This window comes from Lemur catta, chromosome 11 (assembly GCF_020740605.2).
Source record: "Lemur catta isolate mLemCat1 chromosome 11, mLemCat1.pri, whole genome shotgun sequence".
Classification (NCBI taxonomy): Eukaryota; Metazoa; Chordata; class Mammalia; order Primates; family Lemuridae; genus Lemur; species Lemur catta.
In genome coordinates this window covers 63230409-63250892 of record NC_059138.1, presented here as the reverse complement: position 1 = coordinate 63250892, position 20484 = coordinate 63230409, and the positions used below count along the sequence as shown (strand labels likewise).

The 20484-nt window shown below is 35.7% G+C and overlaps 1 protein-coding gene across 1 annotated transcript in view; it reads left to right on the top strand.

The window, feature by feature from the left end:
- DGKB (diacylglycerol kinase beta) overlaps window positions 1–20484 on the top strand; it is a 643035-nt gene that overhangs the window by 36158 nt on the left and 586393 nt on the right. The window contains exon 2 of the mRNA XM_045565381.1: window positions 3536–3539. The gene's annotated coding sequence lies outside the window, so the exon portion shown is untranslated. The remainder of the gene's footprint in view (window positions 1–3535; window positions 3540–20484) is intronic.

Sequence of the window (20484 nt, the reverse complement as noted above, 5' to 3'; positions counted from 1 at the left end):
ACGGTAGGTCTACTCGTATCTGTTTAAGGTATCTCCATATTGCTTTCCACAGAGGTTGCACTACTTTGCAATCCCACCAGCAGTGTACGAGTGTTCCTGTCTCTCCGCATCCACACCAACATGTTAGTGAACTTTTTGTTATAGGACTTTTTGATAAAGGCCATTCTCACTGGAGTTAAGTGATATCTCTACCCAAAATAACAAAAGTCATTATATAAAAAAGACATCTGCACCCAAATGTTTATAGCAGCACAATTCACAATTGTAAAGATGTGGAAACAACGCAAGTGCCCATCAATACATGAGTGGATTAATAAAATGTGGTATATGTATACCATGGAGTACTACTCAGCTATAAGAAACAATGGGGATATAGCATCTCTTATGGTTTCCTGGATATAGCTGGAACCCATTCTACTAAGTGAAGTATCCCAAGAATGGAAAAATAATCACCACATGTACTCACCAGCAAATTGGTTTCACTGATCATCACCTAAGAGCACATTTAGGAATAACATTAATCAGGTGTCGGGCAGATGTGGGGGGGAGCAGATGGGTGTATACATACATAATGAGTACGATGCGCACTGTCTAGGGGATGGACACACTTGAAGCTCTGAGTCGGGGTGGGGATGGGGGGGCAAGGGCAATATACATAACCTAAACATTTGTACCCCCATAATATGCTGTAATAAAAAAAATTATAAAAAAATAAAAAAAACAGCAGCAAAACTACATTTATGTATATCATTCTAAAACTATAGAAAATCAAAGATAAAGTCTTGAAGGAAACCAGAGAGGGATATGTGGAAACAGTTTACATATAGAAAAACAAGGGTAAAAATTACATCCTACTTCTCAGAAGCTATGCAAGTAAGAAGAGAGTAGAATGAAATATTTAAATTATTTACAGAATGAAACCTCACCAACCTAGAATTCTGTACTCTGAAAAATTATATTTTGAACATGAAGAAATAAATACTTTCTCAACCAAACAAAAATTGGTGAATTTGTTGCTGGTAGAACTGTCTTGCAAGAAATGTTAAAAGTGGTTCTTCAGAGGGGAGAAAAATAATGTAGGTCAGAAACTCTAATCTAAATATAAAGAGGAAGAACCTCAAAGAAGGAATAAGTGAAGATAAAATAAAAACTTTTAGTTTTTATTCATAAGTAATCTAAAAGTTAAATCTGTTCAAAATAGTAATAGCAAGTATATTCGATTATGTATGACTATGTGTATATCTTGTGTGTGTGTCTCTCTGTAAGTACACGTACTTATATATGCTTATATATAAGTGAAATGAATCACAGCAAATTCCAGGGAGGAATTATAATTATTTTGTTATTATAGTGTGCTTACACTAACCATGAAGTGGTACAGTGTTATTCAAAAGTGGATGTGCATTAGTTGTAAATGTATATTTCAAACTCTAGGTCAATAACTAAAAAAGTTAAAAAAAATTTTAACTGATAAGAAGGAGAAAAATGGGATCATAAAATACTCAAAACCACAAAAGGCAGACAAAGGGTAGAAAACAACAATAAGGATAAAGAACTAAGAAAAATATCAACAAATCAAAAATAGTAATAAATATGGTAGATAGTAATCTGAATATATCAATAATCACTTTGAACACCAATGGTCTAAATGTACTAATTAAAGACATAGATTGTCAGTGTGGATCAAAAAATAAGAACTTCAGCAAGAGTGAATTCTAATGTAAACTGTGCACTTTGGGTGATTATGGCACGCAATGTAGGTTCATCAATTGTAGAAAAAGCACCAGGCTGCTAGGGGAGGTTGGTAATGGGAGAGGCTATGCATGTGTATGGGCGGAGAGTATATGGGAAATCTCTGTATCATCGTCTTAATGTTGCTGTGAATCTAAAACTGCTCAAAATCTTTAAGAGAAATAAGTCTGTGCTCTTCTTAGGCAAGACTCTTCAGTCTAGGAAGTAACCTGTCTCTGTTACCAACTCCAACCTCCTTTCCATCATTATTTGTATTTTTGTATTCATCTCTGTGCCTTTGCTTATACAATGTTTATCACTTGGAATGCCTTATTTTCCACCTTAATTCATGAAACCTGTAGTTATTTTTAGTGGTCTTTTTAAATTTCAATTTGTCATGAGTTCATTTCAAATTATTCTGAGCCATACAATGCCCTCTATTTTCCAGCCTTTCCTCTCCCATTGCAGGTTAACTCAATCCTTGATCCTCTTTTCACTCAACACACTCTCTTTGAGCAGTTATCATCCATATGTACACAATGACTCCCAAGTCTGCAAATTCAACCTGTAACTCCACCCTGGATCCCTACTCTGCACTTACTCCTCACTATATATGATAGATTGAACGTTCCACAGAGAATCCACCAAAGTTCAGCCAAGATACAGGAAACATTTTAGGCATTTAGTAACAAAGGCAATGGAAGAAAGATAATAGCGAAACAGGAAACCACTAGTAGCTTAGGGCTGAAGACACTAAAGAGAAGGTTTAGCAAGAATCCAAAAGTCGGGGTTGTCCTGGGGGAACTTAGGCCATAGTGAGATGAGCCTGGATATAGATTGCCTGAATCCAGTAGGGAAGGGAGCTAAGAAAATGTAGCAGGAGTAACAGGGAATGGATCTAAGTATAAAAAAACAAAGACTGGAATTCACAGATATCAGAAATGCAGCATAATTTTTATTAAACTCATTTTTCCTTTACCCTAATCCAAATCAGTTGCTCCTCCAGAGTCCCACTAATGAGATTAACATTTGCGTAGGTCATCTTGATCACCTGTTGGTTCAGCAATAGCTTATCAATTCTTTACAATTTTAACTCTGGAATGTCTCTAGAATTGCCATTTTCTGTTCAGCCCCACTGCTATGGCCTTTGTGTCCACCTCTAATATAGCTTTATAGTACACATGCAAAGCATCCTCATCAGCATCTCTGCGTCCAGTCTGTCCTTAAGTGCCAGCAGAATTCTGTCTGGCTATGAATGCAACCTTAAAATTTTCCTACTTATATTTTTAAAAGAGTTACCCACCACCTAAAGGATCAAATTTTAATACCTCAGCTTGGCTTCTGGCTCTATTTTTTTCTTTATCCTCTATGATTCTTTTGTCCATAGCCTCTGCTCAGTCCTAGTAAATGGCTTGTAACACGCCTGGCTGTTGTACATTTCTCTATCTTTACATATATTGTTCCCTCCGCCGGGCTACTGCTTCTATAGGACTCTACTCAAATATCCCATTTTCTGTGAAACCTTTTTTCTAACACCCAGAAATTGTTTCTTATCACTATGCTTAAACATAACTCTATTTGTATTATACATGCATTTTAAATATCTCTGTGTGTATATATATAAGTGCTTGTGTGTATATATATATTTCCCATTCCCAATCAGAATTCTTAAGGGCAAACATTGTATTTTATTTACGTTTTTATCACTAGAATATGGTAGCATAGGCCTATTGTAGATGCTACATAAATGTTTATTGATTGAAGGAAAGAATATTTCTAGTGCTCTTATGATCCATTAAAACAGTTCTGTGATTGTATGAGTGTGTTTGTATGTGTGTTTTGTTTTGTCAAATATTTGACATATAGACTCTGTCATTTAAGTGATTTAAGAACAAGTGGAAAAAAACTACAGATATGTACCTACACAAAACTGTTGTGCAAAATTAAAAAATTACAATTGTAAGACAACTTCTGGAAGCAAATCAAATTGGTTAAATAATTTAAATTTTGCAGAGTCAATGTTCCACTTTTCATTTAATATTTTTTAAAAATTTAATAGACTGCCCAACATTTGTTCTCACCACAAAATAATGGTAAATTGGTGAGGTGATGGATATGCTAATTAGCTTGATTGAATCTTTCTATAATGTATACAGAGATCAGAACATCACATTGTACACCATAAATATACACAATTATTATTTGTCTATTAAAAATAAAGAAAACACTTTAAAACTATATCTTAACTCATAACATTTACACAACTACAAATATGTATTATATGCCCATTTCTCTTGGATTTGAAGTGATTTTCCACTTTCTCATATACTAAAGTTACATAGTTTAGAATTAATATAAAACTAAGATTTTCCAAATAGTGTGGTGGGAAATTCCAGTTTTATACTTAATGCTAAACTATGTAACTTTAATATAAATATTATTAGTTTATTTTTAAACCATAATTTAAAAATATGACAAATGTCTTTTGAAATCTAAATTTTAGAAAATATTTATAAAATATAAGAGACACAAATGATTACTACCTAGTATAAAATATTAAATCAAGACAATTAGTAAGAAAAATACTAAAACACCGTGCAAAAATGGACAGGTAGTTTGAAGGGGCAATACACACACACACACACACACACACAACACACACACACACACACAATTACAGATCCCTAATAAATATAAAAAGTTTCACAGCTTTACTGAAACTCAAAGAAGTGCAATTTAAATGCTTTGGCATTTCTGGACCATCACATAAAAATAAATTAAAAATAATATTATTAAAAGTAATATCAAGCATTTAATTTGGGCTCTCCACCATGACCAAATCTGCATTTCTTTTCTCTTTATGCTAGTGCTCTTATTGTGACCTCTTACAGTATCTAACGTAAAATGATTTCTGTTGAAAATCACTTTAAATAACTATTTCTGAGGGAAAGCATAAAAAAAAGTATATTGAATTTTGTGGCCTATATAATACATTTAATGTAATAGAGCTAAATTAGTTGAGATAAAACACAACTATACACATAATTGTAAAGTTGAACGAGGAGTTAAAGCTGCATTATATGTTAAGAAAAGAACAATTTGTACAGAAAGTTCATAGAGATTTTTTAGTCTTTTCCTTACCTTTCTTCTCATTGAATACTGGACTTTTAAATATAAACATAAAACATCTAAGATATATATATATAAGGGAGGCAGCAGAATTTAGTGGTTAACAATTGGGTAAAAGTTGAGGTTTCTCTGTTGAACTCCATGAGTTTGAATTCTGGGTCCGTCACTTATTCACTGTGTGACTTGGGGCAAATAATCTCAACTCTTCATCTCAGTTTTCTTATCTGTAATATGGAAATAATATTACTTCACCTAGAAAGTTGTTACAACCCCTAAATCAATATAAAGGGTTTAAAATATATCTAGGTTATAAAGAGCACTTAATAATTGTTAGCTATTTATCCAATGCACAGCAGGGTGATTATAGTTAATAGCACTGTATTGTTCACTTGAAATTTGATAAGAAGGTCAATGGTAAGTGTCCTCACCACTTACACACACACACACACACACACGCAAAATCATAATTAAGTGTGATCATTAATGTGTTAATTTGATTTTGGTAATCATTTCATTATGTATACATATATCAAATCATCACATTGTATGCCTTGAATATATGCAATTTTTATTTGTCAATTATACCCCAAAGCTGGAAAATAAAAGGAAAAAAAAAGAGTCTCAAGTTCATTAATCATCAGGGAAGTGACATTTGAAGTCACATCATCATTTCACATCCACCATATTGACTAAATATAAGAAGCCAGATGTTGCCAAGTATTGGTGATAATATGGATCAGCATGAACTGCTGGTGAGAATGTCAATGGGAAACACTCTGGAAAATGGTTAAGCATCTCCTGACAAGTGCAGCAATGTTCATAGCTGCATTTCCATTAGAGCAAAACCTACAAGCAGCTCAAATGTCCTTCGACAATTGAAGAGGATAATAGGGATGTATGCAGACAATGAAAAAGAGCACAGACAATGGAAAAGAGCACAGCAGTGAAAATGAAGAAACTTCAGTTATATGCATCAAAACGGATGAATCTCGGAAACATAATACTGAGGAAATGAAGCAGCCACAGAAGAACAAATGCAGTGTGATTCCATCAATATAATGTTCAAAAACAGACAAAACTAAACAGTATATTGTTTATGGATATGTCATAGACAGCAAAACTATAGACACACAATTAGGGGCATTATGAAAAGGGGGTGGTCTTAGGGAGAGCAAATGGATTCCTAAGGTGCTGGTAACACTCTATTTCATAAATTTGGTAGAGAGTAGCAAGGAGTGTATTTTATTATTTTTCTTTCAACTTTTCATATTTACATTTTATGCATTTCTTGTGTGTACAGTATATCACACAGTTAAAATATTTTATATAATGAAAACATTCTTAGCTATTATTATTATATTTGAACATTTAGCTAACAATGTTCTGTTTTTATTTTTACCCATATCAGAAATTCCTTAAATATGTATTATGTTGAAAGTGAAACTTTGATACATGCTTTTATATTTCAAAAATTTACTTAGTACCTGTATTTTCTTTTTCAACGTATAGCTGAGCAGAAATAGCTTTGTACATCTTATTTGATGCCTCAGGGTCACAGAAATATAAAATGTAAAAAAATATACAAATAGTGAAAAGCCCAACAAATTTCTATGATTTATATACTAAATATGATGGTCAGAAAATTCCAGTATTCTAGAATTTATTACACACATATGCCAGCTACCTGGAAATAAAAGGAGATTGGGTGAAAATCATCCAAGTTTTGAATTCCCCCTACACTGACATCTTACATCACTGCTAAGAAAATGATTCTTAACTGCAGCTATTTGCCAGGGATATAATGTGTCATGCACTGTTTATGAAGGAATTACATGGCATCATCTTTAAATTCCCAGAAAAATCTCTGATATTAATATTTAGATTCATATAACCTTTAGAAAATGTCATAAAATCCATGAGTTTTCACTTATAGCTGTGCATACAAATTCACACAATTTCACATCTAATATCACGTTGTTCAAACACCCCCTGAAACTGTACATGAACAACTTAATGTCCTACGGAAAAGATTCAAGACAGAAGGGGATTGTTTCATGAAATCCTCTAACCATAACATTTAACTGTGCCCTTTGAAACTACAAAATTGATAAATAACTAACAGTAAAAGCATCTAATTAATTTTTTCTCTAGATTAATGTTCTGCTGCTGAAATACTCATCTCTTACCATTTACATATTACCCCATTTTACAATAGGACAAAAAGAGAATGGAACATTTGCTTATGAAACTGACACCAAAATACTATATTAGAATTGTTTTTTTTTCCTTCCTTATCTTAGTTTTTATCTGCCTTTCACAAAATAATTTCCTGGGTATCAATTTATTAGGTATCATACACACATACAAAATAAATAAACAATGGGAGACATATGGGTGTATGTGATTGTCATCAAAGTTCAAATTTGTTCCAACAAACACAGTTATAAGACAGGCAATTGTCAAGAATGAGTAAAATTTCTTTTCTGTAAGAAAATGTTTACTCCTTTATAGATTAGAAATCTAAAATATTTTTAAGTGCTTTATGCTCTGAAATTTCATAATTTCTAAAACTGCAGAAACCACAGATTATATTTTAAGTGTACATTTAGCATTCTTTTTTTAATGTTTATCAATTTATTATAATGGATATTACAAAGGATACAGATGAAGAGATGCATAGGCTCAGGTGTGAGGGAAGGGTTGTGGAGTTTCCATGTCCACTCTGGGCACACTACCCTCCAGGAACCTCCTGGTGTTCAGCTATCTGGAAGCTCTCTGAAGCCAGTCCTCTTGGGTTTTTATGGAGGCTTCATTACATAGGCATGATTGACAACTGTGTAGCAATGGGGACAAAAATCACAGGATCTAAACCCAGCAAGGCTGGTCTGTTCATATTCTTCCTGGACTCTCTGTGTAATGTTCCTTCCTCCAGGGTATGGGGGCAGAACTCCATCTGGAATGAGGGTCTTTTGACCCACAATCAGATTAGAGTCCTGTCTAGGGCAGGTGAACGAGACAGGAGAGAGAGTCTATCTCCTGAGGCCTAAACCACCCCAACATTAGAACAAGGACTATGGGAGTTATGAAACTCCATAGGAACCGTAGATGAAAACCAATATATAGATCATGACACCACAGAGCACACCCTGTGCCTACATCAAAACAATACACAGCTCAAAAGATACCGCCACATGACTAGAATCCCAATTAGTCATAATAATTAGTTTCGTCCATCATAGTGTATTAATGTCTATCAGGGTGAGGCCACCCATGTTTGCAGGGTCCTTTCAATTTTGTCAGGTTCCAAAAGTAGGAGCGGTCCTGGCAAACACATAGCTTCACCCTTCCAGGCATCTGGTGTAATTGAGCGAAGAGACAACATCATCTCTTGCTTTGAGAATCTTTTGAATTATTAATGTAATACAGGCAGTCCCTGGGTTACAGACAACCCAACTTACGGCATTCTGTACTTATGAACGGGCTCCCAAGTCTCCCCATAAGGATAATTAATATTAATAACTGAATAATTAAATTAATACTTCAGAAACTATTTTCTTCCGTGCATGTCAGCAGACCCGCAGACGAAAGCAGTTTATTGGCGCAGCATCTTTGTGCCAGCAGCTACTCTCATTACGGTCGCTTACATGCAGCGTTACTTTTGTCTTAACTTTTTAAATTTGATTTTGTGAGTTTATGTTTACTGTTATGACTGTGCCTCCAAAGCGAAAGTCCACTGCAAGTCCCGGTGAGCCTTCTTTGATCAAAGTAGCAGCCTTCCAAACAGGTTGGTGGCCATTCATCTTGGCACTGTCATCCCCAAACCCAGCAGCTCTTGGTCGTTCAGTTGTGAGCTGTTTATAGGGCACTGTCAATCCAGCAGCTCCTCGCACGGTTCCAGAGTTGGTCATTGAAGGATTTATTGTAATGAATATTACAAAGGATACAGATGAAGAGACAGCATAGAGCAAGGTATGTGGGAAGGGGCTCAAAGCTTTCATGACCTCCCTGGGTGCACCAATCCAGGAACTCCTTCATGTCCAGCTATCTGGAAGCTCCTACGTTTAGTACTGTTTTTTAGTCAAAGAAGGTATTTCACAAGGCAAATACTTGGTACATTGTAGTTAGAATATATCATTTAAATATGAAAATACAGAGCTGCTTTTTCCATTATTTCAGTGCTAATGAAATAGGTTTCTTGTCATTTTGTTTGTGACAGTGAAAAATAAGTAGGTATTCAAATTCCTTCCTATTTCTTGGTAAAATTTTCTGGTCATATTGCCTAAGTTTTTGTTTGTAGGCTTTTGTACAACTTTGGCCACATGTTGTGTTAAATCAGGTGCCCCTAGTGTATACTATATGTTACATTATAGCACAGATGGTATCTTTAACTGTAACACAAACCTGTTGTGAGATGTGCAGTTATGCATTCCAGTTGTTTGCATTCAGTCATGAAAGGAGGTGAAAAGGAAAATATTTATTAAACAATACGGAAATTTTACAACTATAGTTCCAAAGTAAAAAGAGCAATTATATTCAATGGTATAGTAGAATGGAAAAGGAAATATATAAATTCTAATGACAGCAACAATGAAAAAAATAAAAACCCTGAAAATCTGTATTTTCTACCATTCTCAGCTTTTTCTTTTATATCCTTGCTTCTATTTCTGCTAAAACCCACTAGTTACCTCTTTCTCCACCCCTGCACATTCTGGAGAGAGAAAGCAATGCTCTCCTGTTCCTTAGCTCTCTGGTTCACCTTTTGAAGCCAAGCTTTCTCATCTTCTTTCTGACTCACATTTATAGTCTGTTTCTGACTCCGAACAAATATATCTAATGGAGTGATAACAACATGGTGTGGCTGCTTTCACACCTGACTGGGAAATCTCATTTCTGAGACTAACAAGGAGCCTCAGGCTCTGACTCTGCCTCCCTTTTTACTTTCCTTTTTCCTCGATAATCAGATCTCTTCCCCAGTCCCAACCTCTTTTTGCCCAGACTTTAGTTTCTGTTCCTAACAATGACCCACAACTGACACTCTGGGTAATTTCTTGATTACTGATCAACACATTTCTGCTGCCTGCAATGCCTTCCCTCGTGTTCTCTCTTTCTCTCCTGGTGAAAACATAACTCAAGGTCAAACTTGTATTACACTTCCTCTTTGTAGCTCTCCCTAATCTCCACAGTCAGCATCACACTTCCACCTCTGTGCTTCTGAAGCATCCTGTTATTCATCAATCTGCTGCACAGAAAGATGAACGTGTTTAAGTCACTGTTCCCAAATAGACTGACATCATAGAGATCTGAGACACTGCTTAATTGTGTTTATTTTCCCCAGAACCCATGACAGTGATATGCACTTGTCAGTCAATGAATGTTTGACTTGAATATCTGACTCTGTCTATCCTGGCTAGATTTTACCAACTGCCTTGATGATTTCCTTGATTTGTCTCTATCTGCGGTCAATTCCCTAAGGTTCCTACTCATATCTCTTGGCTTTCTGCTGATCTAGTGGCTCTTTCTCTTTCCCTTTACTGCTTGATCTGTTGCCATTTGACACGGTGACAACTTAATATCCCTCATGGTGCTGTGCCACCTAATGATAATCCGTGTTCTACAGGCCAAGTAATTACTGTATACCACTCTGAAGCTGCTACTCCACTTACAAATCTTGTTTGTCCTTGCTTTGCAGGGCAGGATCGTATTATAATATAGAGTTTATTGTCCCCTTTACACAAGTCTTCCATTCTTTTTACATACATTCATACCTCTGTAAGTATTTTCTATTTTTATTTTTCTCAGAATACATTCACATCCTAAAACAAATGTGAAAACTGTATAATCATGTTTGTACTTCAATGTGTGTTACCATGAGCATTCAAAGTCCTTCTAACTGTAGTCATTCCTGAACTACTGCTGTGGACAATCTGGTTGTGGCAATTAGACCCAAGATCATAAACACATTGAAATACTGGCTATTTCCAGGGACATAGCATCTTATCAAGACAACTGAAAACAAAAGACAAGCCCAAAAATGTGGTTCCTGGATATGTTCTTAAAGTATTGTGGGGCCAATATTGGAAAACAGTTTTCCCTCCTCATACCCACTCCTCACCACAGTACTGAATACTCCATTTGCATTACAATGAAAAATCCTATTATACATGAATGGAGTATGAATCTTAATTGTAGCTGAGAACTAGTATCGTTTGAGTATCAATTCTCAACAGTCACTGGTCAAGCAAATCTTATGGCCAAAGAGTCATTCACATTGGACATTTATATTTTCTAGGCTTCAAGTCTCTTAATTCAGATAGTTAAAACTGCCTGTAGTATTTAGAAAAGTAATAGTAAGTTATAAAATAAAATTTGATACTTTTAAATGAAGTAAAATTTAAAATCTAAATAACAAATATCCTACAACAACTGAACAATGCTTAAAAGAAAGATGTTATACGTGAACTCCTATATATGCCAAAAAAAAATAAAAAAAATAAGGAAAATATCCTAATGGAAATATAGAAAGAGGATATAAACAGGTAATGTATTGAACATGATAGTTAAATGTCCAAAGAACACATGAAAATGTTCTCAGTGTCCTAGAAGCTGACATATGAAAATTAAAACAAAAAGGACCATCTTACAACCATTGCATTAATTTCTTTATACCCTTTTAACAAATTAGCACAAATTTTGCAGCTTAAAACACCTATTTTTTATCTCACAGTTTCTGTAAATCAGGCTTCTGGGCATGGCATAGCTAGAATCTCTGCTCAGGGTCTCACAAAGCTGAAATCAAGGTGTCTGCAGGACTGTGTTCTCATATGTAGGTTTGACTAGAGAAGGACCCACTTTACAGTTCCCTTGGGTTGTTGGCAGAATGTGTTTCCTCGAGGCTGTAGAATTCATGGAAGCTTGCTTGTTCACAGCCAGCAACAGAGAGAGTCCCTGCCTCTTCAATTGTCTGACTTCTAGACCCTCCTTTAAAAGACTCACTGGACTAGATCGAGTCTACCCAAAATAATCTCCCTTTTGATGAACTTAATATCAACTGATTAGGAACTTTGATAATGTCTGAATATCCCTTTACCCATGTCATATAATGTAATCCAATCGAGGGAGTGACATCTCATCCCTGTCCTGATATTCTATGGGTTAGGAACAAGTCACAAGTTCTACTCACACTCAAGCAGAGGGGATTACACAAGGGTGACTCATGGGGTTTCACCCTACAGTGTATTCCCTGCACTCATTTTTTGGGCAAACACTTAAGAAACTGACTAAAACACGTCCATTTTGAAGAAAAATTTGGCAGCCAATAGTAAATCAGACCCTAAAACCCAGCAATATCATGCTTAGGTAGGTGCCCAAGTGAAATATGTGGGAATGTTTCTTGCATTATTCATTTCAATACTGGAAAATTAGAGATACAACCTAAATTTCCATTAATAGATGACTAGGTGAATAAATCTGGTATATTTATGCAATGAATACTTTTACTCTACAGCAGTGACAATCAATGAACTAGTGCCACATGTGCTAATATAGACACATCTGAAAAACTTCAGTGAAAAATGTAAGTTGCAGAAAAAGATAGTCAGGGTGATGCAAATTATATAAAGTTTGAAAACATAAAATGGTACTATACAGTGTTCCTATTATATATATTACATATTCAGTAAAAGAATAAAGGAAGTATAGAAATAATAAACAGCAGTGTTAACATCTGGAATTTAAAAGGTGTTAGCTTTTATAAGTGTAGAAAAAATACATGCTTACCAATTGAAAAAAGATCAGTTGTAACTGTGTACTTTAATATTTGTATTTCAATGAGAATCTTATTTCAAAGGATAGTTCATGAGCTTTGTATTTTCTGTTCCACTGAGACAAATTTTAATCTAGAATTTTTCGACTCTTAGAAATAAGCCTCAGGAGGCTAATGAGGAAAGATGCATAAGTTGAAAGTGGTTCACTTAAGAGTTCCTTATAAAAAGTGTTCTGAATGCTATCATATATCTGATTATATCTGTCATTAGAATTGATAGAAACATGGGCTTCAGAGATTCAAATGCACTGTAGAGCTTTAGAAAAATGTTAATTATTGGTATTCATATATATTATCTAAATTGGCACTATATTATCTATATTATCTGTATTGGCACTATAAAATAATGATATTCTTATAGATTGTGTTCTACATATTTTATATTAAAACTTTATTTTTCTATTATTTATGCCTTAACACTCCTGATAAAAATTATTTTTAAAATATTTTTGAGGGGTACGTATGAGTCGCTCTTCACAGGAACAGAAAGGAAATCATATCAAAATTCACATCTAATGAACATCAAGTAGGGTGTTAATAATTAAGAACTAAAATAAGAACAAGAAATTAAGTATGGAAAGAATCTGAACTTTCCAAAAGCATTGTACTCAAAAGAATCTTTTCGTAAGTAAAACAGCGTCTGAGACTTTACTGAAAGATCTTAATCATTTATAACTCAGAAAGACAAAACGCTGAATCTCTGACAAAATGTGTGCATACGCATATGTGTGTTTGTGTAGATCTATGTGTGTGTGTGCTTATTTGTGTTGGGGGTCAGCTATGTCTGTTGGTCAGTGGAAAAATAGTTTTACATAATCAAATTTTCAATTCTTTACCTTTTTCTAGTCATGTCCTGGACGTGTATTTGTTAACAACTACCTCATGATTAAAACTTTATACCTAAGTAGAAAGGATATATATCCTCTCTCTGAAGGAAACTTGAAGAAGAAATCTTAGTTGAAAGGCGAGCTCAAGGTGTGATTGAGGCTCTCCCTGGATTTCCAAGTGCTGCTAAATTTAGGTCATTCTAACCAGGAGAGGCTGAGGCATGCTATTTCTCCGCTGATCTCCAAACAGCAGGTGCTGCACACCAATCTTTTTTGAGATAGGCCTGATTTAAAATATTACAACCTCATTTCACACCTTGAATTTGTCTTAAAAAGAGTAATTTATTTTCAGTACCTTTTTTTAGAAACCTACATTAGAAGCTTTGTAATGTGGCTCAGTTTGTCAGAGTTTCTGTTCTTTTCAGGGGTGTCCCTTGGGTTCACTGGGAATGCATTACACGCTGTCATGCAATTATTCCGGTTTAGATTTTGATTCATTTTTGTGAAATCATTCTGTGCTTATAAAAACTCTTAAATATTTTTCTCTATGTGCCAACTAACATGCACAATAGACGAATTTCATTCGTCAATTAGTTCTTTTTTAATTCTGTAAACTTCTATAGATTAAGAATAAAAGCATAGCTTATAAAAATAATGCTTCTTTCAGTTCAGTCATCTACTATAATAAGCATATATTATATGGCAGGCTCTAGGTGGTTTATACAACAGATTTAGTTCTCCTGAGATCATTTGTATTATCATTTTGCCCAAGATGAGATTCATGTATAAAGAATGAAAATATCAAAGTGACAGTTTTAGGACAGATGAGCTCCAAAGTTAACTTACCAAAATGTCATAAGCTTAACCAGTTTAGAGTTTATGGTTGAATTATATATGGGTAATTTTGCAGATTGGACATTGTCCTATAGGCAATGAAGACCCATTAAAGGATGTCCTATGCAGATGGACTTTTAAAAAGGGTACCTTGATTGTAGTGAAGACAATTGAATAAAGGGGACTTACTACGAATGAGTGAGGCAAGATGTAATAAAGGTGTGAAATAATGCAAAGACCAGAGGGATAGAGATGAAGTATATTTTGCTTGGAGAATGTCATGTGAAATTTCTCTAAACCATTCTTTAGAGAAAAATGGTTATATTTCAAAAATTTCTCAAACTCATTTCTAAAAGGTCTTGCAATTTATGGTTAAACATCCCTAGTTCTTATACACTTGGGTAATTAAAAAAAAGCAAAACAAGTTTAATATATTATTAAGCAGGGAAAAGCAGCATTTTATAATTCGGTACTAGCAACAATAGGGAAAACAAATAAGAAAATGACATTGTAAATATTTCTCAGTGGTATTTTTGGTGAACCAGGGTACATGTGGAAAGTTTAAGGCAGTGTTTTTAAGAAGAAAATAAAACCATATACAACCAAAGTATTTATTGTTCTATTGTTGACATCTAGGTCTGGGTATGTAAATTGAATACAGATCGCTGTTGTATACTGTGGATTTACTACAAGCATTAGTTGTTTCTCACAGAAGACATCAAATATCATTTAGTAAAAAGGTCCCCAGTGTACTTCAATAGTGATTTTCCTTAAGCAGCTGTGTACTCTTATCTTGAAGTTGAATAACAGCATTAGAGTAGATTATTTTCTAGGGATTAAAGATTTGGAAGATATTAGTTCCTTGCCAGCAGTCATTGATTTCTAGGAAGCATCTATGACTAAATTTATTATTTTTTAATTAATAGAAGAAAATCATATAATTGGTAAGCACATGCATCCTTAATTCAAAACAAAGTCTGAATTTTTAAACTATTATATCATAGTTTCCTTGGGAAAGGAGCTTTTAGTTGGAGAATTATTTTTAGTGAGTTTCTGCCTTCAAAAGCTGGATGTAGAAAGCAGTAAAGATAAATTCATCAACTTGCTATAATCAACAGTCTAGGAAATATCTTTTTCTGTTGAAAAAGCCCCAGGTCAGACAGATTGAGAAAAACATTCAACTACATTCTTCCTTAATCAATATTGCACCCTGGGGGCAAAGGAAAGAGTTATCCTTTATATTCTTTCCATTTTCTCCTCTACATTTGGGCTTATATTTGTATTTGAAAAATCTTGGCCGGGCACGGTGGCTCACGCCTGTAATCCTAGCTCTGGGAGGCCGAGGCGGGTGGATCGCTCGAGGTCAGGAGTTCGAGACCAGCCTGAGCAAGAGTGAGACCCCGTCTCTACTAAAAATAGAAAGAAATTATCTGGCCAACTAAAAATATATATACAAAAAAATTAGCCGGGCATGGTGGCGCATGCCTGTAGTCCCAGCTACTCGGGAGGCTGAGGCAGTAGGATCGCTTAAGCCCAGGAGTTTGAGGTTGCTGTGAGCTAGGCTGATGCCACGGCACTCACTCTAGCCCGGGTAACAAAGTGAGACTCTGTCTCAAAAAAAAAAAAAAAAATCTTCATGAAAGAAACAAACAGGACTTATTCCCTGACAAAGATAACAAAACATGGCCTGCAAAATGGACCTCTTCTCTTTTTGGGTTTGAAATCTTTGCCTCTGACCCTCACTCATTCAACAATCTATGGCTGTAAAGTCCAAAACTGGAAGAAAATCCAGATTAAATATTTATACTCACCTCCCAAAGACCTTATTCCTTACTTCAGCGGGTGATGAGAATTGATAAACAATATGCACCTGGCCATATAATGTAAGAATGGTAAATTAAGAATAACACACACATATACACATACTTCATGTAGCGTGTGCTTAAATGTAATAACAATAACAGCAATAATATTTTAATTGCTTTTTATATGTGTCAAATGTTGCCCTAACTAACTTGTTCTAGTTACTATTGCATAACAAATCACCCATGCTTAGTGCTGTAAAACAACCATTTCACTGCACTTGTTAGATTTGGTGGGTCAGGAATTCAGAATGGGCATAGTAAAATTGGCTCATTTCTGTTCCCCAGTATCTGGTATCTCAGCTGAGATGAATTCAAGGTTGAGGAAGGGGGTGTTTGCCAGCATGGGCTGGAATCATCTGAAGGCATCTTTACTCACACATTTGGGGGTTGATGCTGGCTGTTGACTGGGACTTCAGCTGGACTGTTGCCTGGTACACCTACACTTAGCTTCTCCAAGTAGTCTTTTTATATGAGCTAGTTTGGGCTCCTTAGGATATGTTGGCTAACTTCCAAGAGCAAGCATCTCAAGAAAGAAAGTAAGGTTGAAGTGTGTGTGACAGTTGTATAATCTAGACACAGAAGCTGCATAGCATTACATGTGCTGTAAGCTATTGGTTAAGGAAGTTACAGAGGTACTCACTAGTGCAATGGGGGAGATGTAGACACCACCTTTTGAAGAAGTATAACAGGATTCTAGAAGGCCATGTGAGATGAGAGATACATTATTATTGTCATTCTCGGAAAATAGAATCTGCCAGAGCATTTTACATACATTATTTCATGTTGAGAAAGATTCTATCCCTGTACATGATCCCCGTTTTCACCGAACCTGTCAGTCTGTATTCTAAAAGGTGTTCTTAAAATCATATGAAGAGAAAGAGAATTGAAAATTCACTTAAAGTTAACTTTCTCAAAAAGAAGAAAATAAAATAATAATCCAAGTTCAAAACCCTAACTTAAAAAAAAGTACACAATACAAAGCTTGTTATATTTCCCTCTTTTGCATCACCAAAGATTTCCCTTGAACCTTTTCTTTTAGATTTTTTATGTGTCAGCAGAGGCCAAAAATAACACAATTATGAATCTTATATTAAGCCACCCACATAATCTTCTCAAAGGTTTGCAGATTTCCAATCTTCCCCCCCACTATGCATACCATATATACATCTAAATTCAGTGCCACAAATACATCTTAAACCCTTACTTATAAAAGCAAGGAGAAAATAGCATTTATTGAGAACATTTTATTTGTTATGTATTGTGCACGTTATTTCATTAAATGCTAATACCTATGTGAAGTGGGTGGAATTATCTACTTTTCATAAGAAAGGAAATTGAGGTTCAGCTGATGAAGTGATTCACTTTACACAGGGATGATGCTTAGCTCAGAGCTTGAATGGGAATGTGGGCCTGATTCAAAAGTGTAAGAATATGATTATTTGTCCTCTAGATGCCTGTCTACAAATTCAGTTTAAAAGCAGACTGATTATTATGGTTCCAAATTAATAAATAGCAATATCCAACTGGTTCAACTCTGCTGCTCTTACTGCATGGCTTTAGTGAGGTTACTTCACCACATTTTTATATAATTTTTTCATATCTTCCCACTGTTACTTTCTTCTTCCCCCATCATTTCCTAACACAGCTCACCACTGATAACAGGGATTTATACATTATTGAGAAGACAGAAATAATCAATCAGAAATATTTTACATTCTAAGCACCAAATCTACAAAACTGCTTGCATCTGTATCCATCCTTAAGATAAATTTTGGTCCTCACATATTTTCTGGAACTTATCTCCTCCTGCCTTTTTTAAGGACTTTCAAATACTAGGCAGCTTCTCTCTCTCCTGAAGTTTTAACCAGTCTCACTAATAAACTTTTCTCATCAAATTTGAAATTTATTTCAGTAAGTTTTACAAAAAAAGACAAAGACAACTTTTTTCTGGATAGCTATTTCTGTCTCTCCACTTCTCACAATCACACTTCTCAAAGAGTTGATGACTTTCACAGACACTGATTTTTAAGCTCAGCTCCCCTGTACAACCCTTTATAATCTTAACTGCCCGTCTTCAAAGAAATTGCTATTGTTAGGTTGTCGGTAACCACCATGTTGCCATTGGATGTTTCAATCATCATCTTATTTAATTGCTCAGTGACTTTTGAAAACTGTCTTCTATCCTTTCTGTGAAAAATTCTTTTCTTTCTCTCCTGTTGTCTTCATTGACACCATATTCTGCTAGCTGTTTTTTGGAGGTAGAGTGGGGTGAGATGGGGAAGGCCTTTTTCCACCTCTGATTTCTAAATTTGGGCACTCCTTGGAGCTTTGTCCAGGGTGTCTTTCTCACACTACACTTTTGTCCCAGATGTGCTGGGTAGTTTGCATTAGCCCTTGCAGATTTCCTCTTTGCCCTTTTCTCATCTTGCCCTGTGCCTTTAGAGGCCGTTTTATATTGCTAAGACTGCATGGGTGGTGGTCTTTGTCCTCTGGTTTATGGTTAGGTTTGGTCAAAGTGAGGCACTGGAGGAGATTAGAGATTTGCAGAATAACATCATGGAATTTGTTACCCTACCTGGTGTCCAGCTAGGTCACTCCAAGAGAAATGTGTCCTGCTACGTAAGGCCATGGTTTCTGTCTCTGTCCATTCACTGCTGAATGCCCGAGACTGGGCAATTTATCATAAAAAGAAATTTATTTTATCAGAGTTCTGGAGGCTGGAAAGTCCAAGATCAGTGCACCAGCATCTGCGGAGGGCTTTCTTGCTGCATCAGCACATGGTGGAAGGTGGAAGAGCAAAGAGAAAAAGAGGGCTGAATATGACCTTTTATAATGTCATTAATCACACTCATAAGGGTGGAACCGTCGTTGCCTAATCACCTCTCAAAGGTCCCACTTCTTAATAACGTTACAATGGCAATTGAAGTTCAACATAAGTTTTTTTTTTTTTTTTTTTTAGACAGAGTCTCGCTGTGTTTCCCGGGCTAGAGTGAGTGCCGTGGCATCAGCCTAGCTCACAGCAACCTCAAACTCCTGGGCTTAAGCGATCCTCCTGCTTCAGCCTCCCGAGTAGCTGGGACTACAGGCATGCGCCACCATGCCCGGTTAATTTTTTTCTGTATATATATTTTAGTTGGCCAGATAATTTCCTTCTATTTTTTAGTAGAGATGGGGTCTCGCTCTTGCTGAGGCTGGTCTCAAACTCCTGACCTCGAGCAATCCACCTGCCTCGGCCTCCCAGAGTGCTAGGATTACAGGCGTGAGCCACCGTGCCTGGCCCAACATAAGTTTTAGAAAGGACAAATATTCAAACCATAGCAAATCTTATCAGATGACTCTCCATATATAGCTACTCTGGAGTCTGTAAACTGAAACATCCTTAGTCCCTCTAGACACAGGTCCAATAAATTGCCTGCTATTGCTAGTGTAAGGTATTGTACCATCTTCTAGCTTTTATTACCCCTGTCCACACTTCCTAAATAATCTTTTCATTAAACTCTTAATTACACATGTTAATTGTACCATCTGTTTCCTATGGGGATCCTGATACATGGAATCCCTCACTAGGAAATAAACACTAGGATGGAGTTAGAGATGTAAACACGTATCAAGAAATTATTCCCAGGAAAGATTAAAAGGGGGAAAAAGCAAGAAGAGTTGGGCAGGGAAAGTCTTCAAACTGTAATGTAAAATTGACACCTGTGAAAAGAAGGAGGGTGGGAAATGCAGGATTGGTCACAAATAGCCTCAGACCACCATGCAGATCAGATGAAATCTCAGCCAGTTCGATGGGAAGGTCTGGAACAAATATGGACCATTAAAGGAGTCCCCAATGGACAGAAATGGCATAGTTGTAGTATACCCATAATCTTTTATCATTGACCCCTGTCTGTGACAAGTGTTTGGTTCAAAAGCCAAGCTGGCTTCTGAAGATCAGAAGTAGATGCTGTCAGCTAATTGCAGTCTTTGCAGCTGAATGGCAAGTCCTTTCTTGAAGCAGAGCTTCATGGGGCAGCTTCATTGCTGCCATATCAAGCAGAATTATCCATTCCCAAATCTTCAAATATCATCTATACTGGACAACTCATAATATCATACCTCGTGTCTCTTTTCTTAGCTCTAAGATTATCTCACCATCTGTTAGTACCTTCAATTCAGATGTCTGATGATCATCTCAAATTTAATACAGCCCAAAACTAAATACTGATTTTTCTGTTCTCATCAAACCTGGTACTATTCCAATATTTGGGAATTCTTTGAGTTCTTTCCATTTTCT